General features: G+C 42.8%; 1 protein-coding gene across 3 annotated transcripts in view; it reads left to right on the top strand.

Moving 5' to 3' along the window:
• The window catches only part of RBMS2 (RNA binding motif single stranded interacting protein 2), a 59,738-nt gene that overhangs the window by 17,470 nt on the left and 28,609 nt on the right, over window positions 1–13,659 (top strand). Inside the window, exon 1 of one of the 3 annotated variants that reach the window (XM_081084392.1) lies at window positions 9,559–9,716. The exons of the other annotated variants lie outside the window; for them this stretch is intronic. The gene's annotated coding sequence lies outside the window, so the exon portion shown is untranslated. Of the gene's footprint in view, window positions 1–9,558; window positions 9,717–13,659 lie in introns of those variants that run through there. 3 annotated transcript variants of the gene reach the window in all.

Genomic DNA, 13,659 nt, shown 5'->3' with positions numbered 1-13,659 from the left:
GGCAGGCGGAGCGAGCAGTTATGGCTGCCCTCAGTCCCATTCCCAGAGGCTCTGCCTCTCAGAGTCCCAGCAACTGCTGCAAACCTCGGAGAGAAAGCTGCCCTCGAGTTCCGACCGATGCCAGACAGTCCCGCTTCTCCCGTTTGAGTCTGGGTCCCTAGAGACTAGCCCAGAACTGGAGCTCAGAGCCTGAGACTCCCTCCCGATTGAAACAGACAACTGCGCCCTCAGCCGCCAGCCCACTCCGCGCACCTCCCCACCTTTGTATTTTCCGCACTGCGCCTCCTCTGAGTCTCGGTATGCTGTTCTCTTTCCTTCTAGTTGAAGAATTTCCCCTCAGCCAGCCTTCCTGTGGTTCTGGGTGATGTCCGTTCCGTCTTTTAGTTGTATTTTTGAAGTGGTTGTGCGAGGCAGCAATCTCCGGTGTTTACCTATGCCGCCATCTTGGTTCCTCCTATGGCTTCTCTTCTTCAGGCTCCTTTCCTTGCAATTTTCCTGATCTCCAAACCTTGTAGACTCACTCCTTGAGTTTTTCTGTCCACACTTCTCCTTTTATAATTTTATTCAGTCTCGTAACTTCAAATATCATCTATATGTGACAACTTTTAAATTATATTTTCACCCTGGACTGCCTTCCTGCTTCCCAGATTCATATATCTAACATCACAGGTAGCACCACCATGTAGATGTTTATTAGACATTTGAAATTTAACATGTTTACAACAGAGCTGCAGCCTGCTTCCTGCCTCTTGGCCCTGCCAAAACTGTCCTCACTGTCTTCTTCATCTCAGTAAATGGTAACTTCATTCTTGCTGGTACTAGGGCCAAAAACCTGGGCTTACCCATAATACTAGTACCTACTTTACTGATACATAGTTAATGATCATAAGGTGAGCAATTACAACTAAAATTACCTATGGAAGACATGATTCCATTCTCATTATTCTTTTTTGCATAGAAAGAAGTCAACAGTGTCTGTCATCTTAAAAAATAATAAAGAGAAAAGCTGCTTTAATTTCATGTCTCCTGCCAGTTACTGTCCCATTGTTCTGATCCTTTTCATGATCAAGCTTCTTTTTGTTTACTCATTACTATCCTTTCTTTATTTTTTTCAAAGAGCAAGATTATTTATTTATTTGTAATCAAGCTTCTTGTAAGAGTAGTTCCTATAGAGTATTTTTTTTTCCATTTCTCACCTGAGGATTTTATGGAGAGAGAGAGAAGCATTGATGTATAAAGGAAACATTGATCAGTTGCCTCTGGTAACCCCCCCCCCCCCCCGCCCCACTCCCCAATCAGAGATCATACCTGCAACCTAGATAAGTTCTCTGACCAGGATTAGAACCTGAAACCTTTTTCTTTTGGTGTGCAGGATGACACTCACCAACTGAGCCACCCCGCCAGGCTGTATTTGTTTTTTATTTATTTTATTTTATTTTGTATTTATTTTTAATTTTGGTAAAATGTACATTACATAAAATTTACCATTTTTGTCATTTTTACAAAACTTTTTTATTGAATTTATTGGGGTAATACTGGTTAATAAATTATATAGGTTTCAGATATATAATTCTACTAGAGGCCTAGTGCACAAAAATTTGTGCACTGGCGGGGGAGGCGGGGTGGGAGGGTGTCCCTCAGCCCCACTTGTGCCCTTTCACAGTCTGGGACCCCTCGGGAGATAACCACCTACTGGCTTAGGCCTGCTCCCCGCATGGCAGATGGCAGGCTAAATCCCTCGGTGCCTGCCCCACCTACCCGGGTCGCGCACACGGCAGGGCCGATTCGGGGGTTGGGGCGCCGCCCGGGTCGGGTCACACATGGACGCCTGCCGCCCCGGGTCGCAGATAGCAAGCCCAATGACGGCAGGGCAGGTGGGATGGCGCTGTCCCGCCCTGCCTGCAGTATGCAAATTAGCCGCCATCTTTGTTGGTGGTTAATTTGCATATCACGCTGATTAGCCAATGGGAGGCATAGCAAAGGTAAGGTCAATTACCATGTTTGTCTATTATTAGATAGAATAATATATCATCTGTATATTGTATTGTGTGTTCACCACCCAAATCAAGTCTCCTTTTATCACCATCCCCCCCCCCATACCCTCTTCTACTCCCCCACCCCCTCTTTCCTCTGGTAATAACCATACTGTTGTCTGTGTCTGTGCATTTTGTGTGTGTGTGCTTAATCCCTTCACTTTTCCACCCAGCCCTGCACCCCTCTTCCCTCTGATAGCAGTCAGTCTGTTCTCTGTGAGTCTGTTTCTATTTTGTCTGTTAGTTTATTTTGTTCATTAGATTCCACATATAAGTGAATTCATGTGGTACTTATCTTTCTCTGACTGGCTCATTTCACTTAGCGTAATGTTCATTTTCCCCATTTTTAAGTGTACAGTATAGTAGTGTTAAGTACATTTACTTACATTGCTGTGCAACCAATCCCCAGAACTCTTTTCATCTTGCAAAGCCGAATGTCTACATCGTTATTAAACAACTCCCTCCCCCCCCGCCCCCCTCGCCCAGCCTCTGGCAACCACTGTTCTACTTTCTGTCTCTCTGAATTCTCTAAATGCCTCATATAAATGGAATCATAGAGTATTTGTCTTTTTGCAATTAGCTCATTTCATTCAGTATAATGTCCTGAAGGTTCATCCATGTTGATATTTATGTCAGAATTTTCTTCCTTTTTTATTTATTGGTTGATAAGAGAGAGAGAGAGAGAGAGAGAGAGAGAGAGAGAGAGAGAGAGAGAGAGAGAGATTGACCCACTGTTCTACCTATCCATGCATTCATTGGTTGATTCTTGTATGTGCCCAGACTGGGGATTGAACCCACAACCTTGGTGCAGCAGATGACGCTCTAACCAACCGAGCTGGCCCAGCCAGGACGAGAATCTCCTTGCTTTTTAAGGCTGAGTAATATTTTGTTGACTGTATTTACCACATTTTGTTGATCCATTCATCTGTGAGGGACACTTGGGCTTCTCCCATCGTCTGGCTATTGTGAATAATGTTGCTATGAACATGGATGTATAAATATCTCTTCAAGACTCTGTTTTCAATTCCCTTGAGTGTATTCCCAGAGGTGGAATTGCTGAATCATATGGTAATCCTATTTTTAATTTTTTGAGGAATCACCATATTTTTTTCCCATGGCAGCTATACCAGTTCACATTCCCATCAACAGTGCGCAAGGGTTCTTCTGATTTTTCCACTCCTTGCCAACACTTACCTTCAGTTTTTTTGATAGTAGCTATGCTAATGGTTGTAAGATAGTGTCTCGTAGTTTTGATTTGCATGTCTCTAATGATTAGTGATGTCGAGCATCCTTTCATGTACTTGTTGGCAGTTTGTATATCTTATTTTGAAAAATGTCTTTTTAAGTCCTTTGCCCATTTTTTAATGAATTGTTGGTTTTTTGTTGTTAAGTTGTTGTTCTTTATCTATTCTGAATATTAACTTCTTAGCGGATATGTGACTTGTGAATATTTTTTCATTCTGTAAGCTGCTTTTTACTCATGCTTGTGTTCTTTGAAGTATAGTTTTTAATTTTGATGTAGTTTAATTTATCACTTTTTCTTCTGTTGCCTATGTTTTTGGTGCCATATCTAAGAAATTGTCAAATCCAATTTCATGAAGCTTTCCCCCTATGTTTTCTTTCAAGAGTTTTATAGTTTTAGCTTTTATGTTTAGGTCTTTGATCGATTTTGGGTTAATTTTTGTGTACAGTGTAAGGTAAGGGTCCAACTTCATTATTTTTTAATTCTTATTTTTTATTTTATTGATTTTAGAGAGAAGAAAAGAGAGAGAGAGATTCGCTGCTTTGTTGTTCCATTTATTTATGCATTCATTGGTTGATTCTTGGATGTGCTCTGATCAGGGATTGAACCCAAAACCTGGGCATATTGGGACAATGCCCTAACCAACTGAGCTGCCTGGCCAGGGTCCAAGTTCATTCTTTTGCAGGTGGATATGGAGTTTTCCCAATTTCATTTGTTGAAAAGACTTTTCCCCCCATCAAATGGGGAAATGAACAACCATAAGCTTTGAGTAGCGTGCTGTCCTAAGTAACACGCTAAACTCTCACCCCCTCCTGCTCCGCCCCGCCTGGGACATGAATCTTCCCTTTGTCCAGCACAGTGATGGCGAACCTTCTGAGCTCGGCGTGTCAGCATTTTGAAAAACCCTAACTTAACTCTGGTGCCGTGTCACATGTAGAAATTTTTTGATCTTTGCAACCATAGGAAAACAAAGATTTATATTTTTGATATTTATTTTATATATTAAAATTTCATTTAACAAAGAAAAATCAACCAAAAAAATGAGTTCGCATGACACCTCTGACACGCATGTCATGGGTTCGCCATCACTGGTCTAGCATATCCAGTCCCTCAGTAGGCTTCTTGGTTAGGAGGCTGACTGATTTGGTATTGCTGTGCTTGTGTTTAAGTATCCCGTGTTTTACTCAATAATGGCCTAAAAGCACAAGAGTAGTGATGCTGGCGATTTGGATATGCCAAAGAGAAACTGTAAAGTGCTTCCTTTTAGTAAAAAGGTGAAAGTCATCAATTTAATAAGAAAAATTTTAAAAACTGTGTGCTGAAGTTGCCAAGATCTATAGTAGGAACGAATCTTCTGTCTGTGAAATTGTGAGGAAAGAAAAGAAATGTATGCTGGTTTTGCTATGGCACCTCACACTGCAAAAGTTACAGCCATAGTGCATGGTAAGTGCTTAATTAAATTTGTGGGTGGAAGACCCACACAGAAAGTGTGTTCTGATTGCTGGGCCCGTGTTGTGGCAGAAAGCATTGAGCCTCTATGAAGACTTCAGGAAGGGAGCCCTGAAATGAGTGACATTACGTCATCTAATGCAAGTAAGGAATGGTCACACAGACTTAGGAACAGGTTTGGCTGAAATACATAAAAATTATTAGAGAGAAAGAGAGAGAGAGACAGGCCACATTCACATAACTTTCATTGCAGCATATTGTTATAATTATTCTATGTTATTGGTTATTGTTGTTAATCTCTTACTGTGCCTAATGTATAAATTAAACTTTATTATAGGTATGTATGTATGTACAGAAAAAAGCAGAGTATATACAGGGTTTGGTACTATCCATGGGTTTGGGTATCCACTGGGCGTCTTGGAACGTATCTCCCACAGATAAGGGGGGACTACTATATTTTCTATTTTTTAATCTTTTACTTTCTGGGGTATTTATCTTCTGTTTATCTACTATTCCTTCTATGGATATTTTAAAAATATCTGCTATCATATTTTTAATGTCCAAGAACTTTTGTCTCTGTAAGTTCCTTTTTTTGTTTATTTTTTGCTTCATCGATGAAATATTTTTGTTTAAAATTTTTGAGACTTTTAATTATTATTGAGTTTTTCCACTAAGTCACAACCTGTGCTCATTCAAAGGGCACCTGTGCAGCCTTTGCTTTAAAAATAACACATTTTAAATTTGAGGTGACCCTGATCAGCGAGGCTCCGTGGTTGAGCGTTGACCTATGAATCAGCAGGTCACAGTGCAATCCCAGGTCAGGGCACAGGCCGCAGCTGCGGGCTCCATCCCTAGAAGAGGGCGTGCAGGAGGCCACCAATCAATGATTCTCTCATCACTGGTGCTTCTCTCTCTGTCCCTCCCTCTTCCTCTCTGAATCAATAAATACATATATTTGGAGAAAAAAATTATTATTGAGTTTTTTCTTCTATTTTATCTCTTTTTCTTTTGAGTTTCTTTGTGGGGAGGGGGGTGGGGGTGTTCTGTTTGTTTTGGTCATTGACTTCAAAGGTTTTCCTTAAATGTCTCATGCGTTTTGGCTGTTTAAGTGGAAGGTATTGACAAAACAGATGGAAGCCCTGCTGGAAAGGGGAACCCTCACTATGGGTGACCAAGCTGTTGCATAGGAACAGACCTGGAAGTCGTCATTTACAGAGCTTTTCTATTGGGCTGGTCAGTTTTCCCAGAGAGAAGTCCTCCAGTCTCCTAGGAGGGGGGAGGTTGGAGAAACGGCTGTGGGTGTTACTTGATCTCCGTGTTTTCAGTTTAGCCCTTGTCCCGCTCAGCTGTGTGTAGTGGCTGTAAACCCAGAGTTCCCCGGTGTGGCCTCGAAGAGTAAACTAGTCTCCTCCTGGAGAGGAGGCAGCAGTAGGGCAGTGGTAGCCTGAGTGCATGTCTAACACCCCAGTCTTTTTAGGTACTTGGTGCCTCTCATTTTCCGCCCCCCCAGTATAAAGTTATTAAAATTTTTGTTTGTTTTTAAAGGATTTTTAAAAATCTTTATTGTTGAAAGTATTACATATGTCCCCTTTCCCCCCACTGACGCCTTCTATCCCACCTCCATCCCCCACCTCCCCCACCTCCACCGCCCCAGGCCTTCATCACCATATTTTCTGTGTCCATGGGTTGTGCATATACACATATAAGATCTTAGGTTTATCTCTCCTCTCCCTCCCACCAACCTCCCCTTCCCTCTAAGATTCATCAGTCTGTTTCGTGCTTCTATGTCTCTGGATCTATATTGTTCAACAGTTTATTTTGTTCTTTAGAGTCCACATATGAGTGAGATCATGTGATTCTTGTTTCCTCTGACTGGCTTATTTTGCTTAGCATAACACTCTCCAGGTCCATCCAAGCTGTTGCAAATGGTAGAATTTACTTCTTCTTCTTTTTTTAAAATATATTTTTATTGATTTAATAGAGGAAGGGAGAGGGAGAGAGACAGAAACATCGATGATGAGAGAGAATCATTGATTGACTGCCTCCTGCACACCCTCTACTGGGGATCAAGCCCACAACCTGAACATGTGCCCTTGGCAGGAATCAATACCAGGATCCTTCAGTCCCCAGGCCAATGCTCTATCCACTAAGCCAAACCAGCTAGGGCTTTACTTCTTTTTTTTTTTTTTTCTTTTTTTTTTTTTAAATTAAATCTTTATTGTTCAGATTATTACATTTGTTCCTCTTTTTTCCCCCCCATAACTCCCCTCCTCCCAGTTCCCGCCCCACCCTCCGCCCTCACTCCCCACCCACTGTCCTCATCCATAGGTGCACGATTTTTGTCCAGTCTCTTCCCGCATCTCCCACACCCCTTTCCCCCCCAAGAATAGTCAGTCCATTCCCTTTCTATGTCCCTGATTCTATTATAATCAACAGTTCATTCTGTTCATCGGATTATTTATTCCCTTGATTCTTAGATTCACTTGTTGATAGATGCATATTTGTTGTTCATAATTTGTATCTTTACCTTTTTCTTCCTCTTCCTCTTCTTAAAGGATACCTTTCAGCATTTCATATAATCCTGGTTTGGTGGTGATGAACTCCTTTAGCTTTTCCTTATCTGTGAAGCTCTTTATCTGACCTTCAATTCTGAATGATAGCTTTGCTGGATAAAGTAATCTTGGTTGTAGGTTCTTGGTGTTCATCACTTTGAATATTTCTTGCCACTCCCTTCTGGCCTGCAAAGTTTCTGTTGAGAAATCAGCTGACAGTCGTATGGGTATTCCCTTGTAGGTAACTGAGTTTCTTTCTCTTGCTGTTTTTAAGATTCTCTCTTTATCTTTTGCTCTTGGCATTTTAATTATGATGTGTCTTGGTGTGGTCCTCTTTGGATTCCTTTTGTTTGGGGTTCTCCGCGCTTCTTGGACCTGTAAGTCCATTTCTTTCACCAGGTGAGGGAAGTTTTCTGTCATTATTTCTTCAAATAGGTTTTCAATATCTTGCTCTCTCTCATCTTCTGGCACCCCTATAATTCTGATGTTGGTACGCTTGAAGCTGTCCCAGAGGCTCCTTACACTATCCTCGCATTTTTGGATTCTTTTTTCATTTTGCTTTTCCGGTTGGGTGTTTTTTGCTTCCTCGCATTTCAAATCATTGACTTGATTCTTGCGCTCCTCTGTTCTGCTGTCGGAAGTCTGTATAGTATTCTTTATTTCAGTCAGTGTATGCTTAATTTCTAGTTGGTTCCCCAATATAACATCGAGGGTCTCATTAGTTTTCTTGTAGATCTCATTAAGTTTATCGGCGGCTTCTAAACAGTTCTTGAGAGACCTTAAAAGTGTGGTTCTGAACTCTATATCTTCCATTGACAATTTTGTCCTGTTTCTTTGTCTCCGCATTTTGTTATGCTTCCTTGGTGCACCCCCTACTGGTCTTTGTTTGTGGTCTTATAGTTAAATTTTGATTGTTGTAGCTAATTCCAGGGAGGGTTTGACCTCCAGGCCAAGTGGCTATGAGAATCAGCTGTGTCAGCAGTGAGAGAACTTCTGTCCTCTAGGGAGGTGCTAATCTGGCGTTTGCCTGAGGCTATCCGGCAAATGCCTCTGTGCGGGGCTTGGGCGGGGCGGGTCGCATAGGATCAACAGGGTGGGCTGGAGAGAGCAGTTATGGCGGCTCTCAGTCCTGTCCCCAGGGGCTCTGCCTCTCTGAGTCCCAGCAACGGCTGCAAAGCTCGGAGAGAAAGCTGCACTCGCTCTGACCGAAGCCAGGCAGACCCGCTTCTCCCGTTTGAGTCTGGGTCCCTAAAGACTCGCCCGGATCTGGAGCTCAGAGTCTGCGACTCCCTCCCGATTGAAAACGCCAACCGCGCCCTCCGCCGCCAGCCCGCTCCGCGCACTCCGCACCTCAGAATTTGACTTGAGCACTGCGCCTCCTCTGAGTGTCCGTATGCGTTTCTCTTTCCTCCTAGTTGTAGGACTTCCACTCAGCCAGCGTTCCAGTGGTTCTGGGTGATGTCCCTCCGTCTTTTAGTTTCACTTTTGAAGTAGTTGTTCAAAGCAGCAAACTCCGGCGTTAACCTATGCCGCCATCTTGGTTCTCTGCTACTTCTTTTTTTTTAATGTCTGAATAATAATTGTATATATATAATTTTCTTTACCTGTTTATCCATTGATGATGGGCACTTTGGTTGTTTCCATGTCTTAGTTACTGTGGCTAATACTGCAGTGAACATGGGAGTACAGATACCTCTTAAGATAGTGGTTCCATCTCCTTAGGATATATACCCAGAAGTGGGATTGCTGGAACTGTGAAGTTCTATTTTTAATTTTTTGAGGAAGCTCCATACTGTTTTTATTTTTATTTATGTTTGTGGATGTGGATGTGTGTGTGGGTGTGTAGGTCCACACTGTTTTTAATTCTACATTCCCACCAATAGTGCTTCAGGATTCCCTTTTCTTCACATCTGTGCCAGCATTTGTTATTTCTTGTTTGTTTGTTTTTGTTTGTTTGTTTTTTAAATAAGTCATTCTAACAGGAGCTGGGGATCAAACCTGCAACCCAGGTACATGCCCTTGACTAGGACTTGAACCCGAGATGCATTGGTGTGTGGGCTGATGCTCTAGCCACTGAGAACACCAGTTTGGGCACAAAGGAAAAGTTTCTGACAGAAATTAAAGGTGCTGCTTCAGGGAACACATGAGTGATGAGAAAGAGAAACAGCCTTATCGCTCATATGGAGAAAGTTGTCGTGGTCTGGAGAGAAGCCACACCAGCCACAGCACTCTTGAGCCAAAGCCTAATCCTGAGCAAGGCCCTCACTTTCTTCAATACTATGAAGGCTGAGAGAGGTGAGAGCTGCAGGAGGAAAGTTTGAAGATAGAAGTTGGTTTATGAGATTTGAGGAAAGTAGCCGTCTCCATACAACAGTGCAAGGCGCAGCTCTGGTTGAGTGTCCCATGCACCGAGAAGAGAAGTCTCCAGTTTGATTCCAGGTCAGGGCACATGCCCAGGCTGGGGTCTCCATTCCCAATAGGGGGCGTACAGGGGGCAGCCAATCAATGATGCTCCTCTCTCATTGATGTTTTTCTCTCTCCCTCTCCCTTCCTTTCTCTCTACAATTAATAAAAACATATATATATATGTGTGTAATTTTTAAAGTACAAGTGCTGATGTAGACGCTGCAGGAAGTTATCCAGAAGATCTAGCTGAGATAATTAATAAAGGCATCCACAGAAAATAACAGATTTTCAATGTAGACAAAACAGCCTTGTACTGGAAGAAGATGCTATTTAGGACTTTCATAGCTAAAGAGAAGCCATTGCCTTTCAAAGCTTCAAAGGGCAGGCTGACTCTCTTATTAGGGGCTAATGTAGCTGGTGATTTTAAGTTGAAGCCAATGATCATTTACCATTCCCCAAATCCTAGAGCCCTTAAGTAGATTTATGCCAAAGGTACTTGGCCTGTGCCTAATCAGTGGAACAATCAAGTCTGGATGACAGTATATCTGGTTACAACATGGTTTGTTAAATATTTTAGCCCGTTATTGAGATCTACTGCTCAGAAAAAAAGATTCTTTTCAAAATATTACTGTTCATTGACAATGCACCTGGACACCCAAGAGCTCTGATGGAGATGTACAAGGAGATTAAACTATTCATGGAACACAACATTCATGAGTCAAGGAGTAATTTTGATTTTCAAGTCTTATTATTTAAGAAACAAATTTCAGTTCTGGCCAGTGTGGTTCAGTTGGTTAAGCATCATCCCGTGCACCGAAAGGTTGCCAGTTTGATTCCGTCAGGGCACATGCCCAGGTTGCGGTTTTGGTCCAGGTCCAGAGGGTGGGTACAGGAGGCAACTTATCAATGTTTCTCTCTCACATCAATGTTTTTCTCTCTCTCCCTCTCCTTCTCCCTTCCTCTCTCTAAAAAAAAAATATATATATATATTGAAAAAAATGAAACACATTTCATTAGTCTATAGCTGCCATTGTTAGTGGTGATTCCTCTGATGGATCTGGGCAAAGTAAATTGAAAACCTTCTGGAAAGGATTCACCATGTTGTATGCCATTAAGAACATTTGCGATTTATGGGACGAGTCAAAATATCAACGTTAACAGGAGTTCAGAAGAAGTTGATTCCAACACTCGTGATGACTTTGAGGGGTTCAGGACCTCAGAGGAGGAAGTAACTGCAGGTATGGTGGGAAAAGAAACAGCCAGAAAATTAGTAGCCAGAAGATAGGACTGAATTGCTGCAATCTCGTGATGAGACAAATAAGGAGTTACTTCTTACGGATGAGCGAAGAAAGTGGTATTTTGAGATGGAATCTACTCCTGGTGAAGATGCTGGGAAGATGATTGAAATGACAACAAAGGATTTAGAATATTATATAAGCTCAGTTGCTAATGCAGGGGCAGGGTTTGAGAGGATTGACCCCCATTTTGAAAGAAGTTCTGCTGTGGCTAATACGCTATCAAACAGCATCACCTGCTGTAGAGAAACCATTTGTGAAAGGAACAGTCAGTCAATGTGGCCAACTTCACTGTTCCTTATTTTAAGAAATTGGGAGAAACTAAGATGGCGGCATAGGGAAACACCGAAATTGCTGCCTCCTACAACAATTTAAAAACACAACAAAAAGACAAAACGGACATCATCCAGAACTTGCAGGAAGGCTGGCGGAGCGGAAATTCTACAACTAGAAGGTAGGAGAAAAGCACATTGAGGGTCAGAGGAGCTGCAGAAGTAAAGTGCAAAGGTATGGAGGCTCGAGAGTGAGCGGAAAGGGGCTGGCACCCGAGGACACGGCTGTCTTTTTGAATCGGGAGGGAGTCACAAGCTCCCGACTGCTCTGAACTCCGGTTCCGGGAAGTCTCTGGGGACCCAAGACTCATACGAGGAGAAACTGGACTGTCTGGCAGTGGGCAGAACTCGGAACTCGAGGGTGGCTTTCCCTCGGAGGTGCTTGCAGCAATTAAATTATCAGGACACTGAGACGCGCGCAGCCCCTTAGGGCAGGGCTGAGAATCTGCCATAGTTCCTTGCTCCGCCCTTTGATTCCCTGAGACCCCGCCCCACCCAGGCTGTGGCAGAGGCTTTTGCATATGAATGCCCTGGCCCTTTGCAACCTGAAAATTACCTAACAAACTGCAGCTGGGCCACAGACCCAGAACTTCCAAGAGAAGGCCCAAGGCCCCATAGCAGCTTGCATTGCTTCACAGCTGGGCCTCATCAGGGCACCTCCAAACTCCAAAAAAGGAAGGGGAATCTGCAGTTCTCTTCATAGCTCCTGCTGGGTAACCTCCAAGAGCCAGTGTACCCAGTGGTCAGAGGGGGACCATCCGGACTACAACTCCTCAGATCCATAAGGGACACATCCAGGGGGCAGACTCAGTGAGCACCAAAGCTCCACTGAAGCAAGTCTTGCCCCAGAAGGGTGTCTTCAGCACAGAAGTTCTCCCACTGCAGACACAGCCAATTCTCACTGCCAATTGGCCTGGAGGTCAACTCCTCCCAGTGATCCTACAACAATCAAGGCATAACTACAACAAGACTGTGCACAAAGCCCACAAGGGGGTGCACCAAGAGTGTCCACCTCAGGTAACTGGGGAGGCTGAGCCACTGGGCCCTACAGGACACCTAGCACACAAAACCACTCTACCAACACAGGGAAGCATAAAAAATGCGCAGACAAAGAAACAGGTCACAAATGACAGAAATGGAGGAAAGCAAACGACTGGATATAGAGTTCAAAACCACGTTTATAAGGTTTTTCAAGAATTTTATGGAAACCGCCGATAAATTTAGTGAGACCCTCAAGAAATCTAGTGAGACCCTCGAGGATATGAAAAAGGACCAACTAGAAATTAAGCATACACTGACTGAAATAAAGAATAATATACAGAGATCCAACAGCAGACAAGAGGATCCCAAGAATCAAGTCAAAAATTTGAAATACAAAGAAACAAAAAATACCCAACCGAAAAAGAAAAAAGATTCCAAAAATATGAAGATAGTGTAAGGAGCCTCTGGGACAACTTCAAGCGTACCAACATCAGAATTATAGGGGTACCAGAAGAAGAGAGAGGGCAAGATATTGAAAACCTATTTGAAGAAATAATGACAGAAAACTTCCCCTACCTGGTGAAAGAAATAGACTTACAAGTCCAGGAAGCGCAGAGAACCCCAAACAAAAGGAACCCAAAGAGGACCACACCAAGACACATCATAATTAAAATGCCAAGAGCAAAAGACAAAGAGAGAATCTTAAAAGCAGCAAGAGAAAGAAAGTCAGTTACCTATAAGGGAGTATCCATACGACTGTCAGCTGATTTCTCAACAGAAACTTTGCAGGCCAGAAAGGAATGGCAAGAAATATTCAAAGTGATGAATACCAAGAACCTACAACCAAGATTACTTTATCCAGCAAAGCTATCATTCAGAATAGAAGGTCAGATAAAGAGCTTCACAGATAAGAAAAAGCTAAAGGAGTTCATTACCACCAAACCAGCATTATATGAAATGCTGAAAGGTACTCTTTAAGAAGAGGAAGAAGAAAAAGGAACTCTTACCATTTGCCACAGCATGGATGGAACTGGAGAGCGGATAAATACCACATGATCTCACTCATTTGTGGAATATAATGAACAACATAAACTGAAGAACAAGGACTGATCCAGAGATGGAGAGGCATTGATTGGACTGTCAGGCCTTGGAGGGAAGGTAGGGGAGGGTGGGGGTAAGGGGGAAAGATCAACCAAAGGACTTATATGCAAGCATATAGGCCTAACCAATGGACACGGACAACGGGGGGGGGGGGCATGAGGGGGGGGGAATAGGGGGTAATGTGGGGATAAGGACACATATGTAATATCTTAATCAATAAAAAATATATTTAAAAAAAATAAAAGAAATTGGCACAGCCACCCCAGC

The sequence above is a fragment of the Myotis nattereri genome, assembly GCF_964212035.1.
Source record: "Myotis nattereri genome assembly, chromosome: 2".
NCBI classification, from domain to species: Eukaryota; Metazoa; Chordata; class Mammalia; order Chiroptera; family Vespertilionidae; genus Myotis; species Myotis nattereri.
This window is presented reverse-complemented; position numbering and strand designations above follow the sequence as displayed.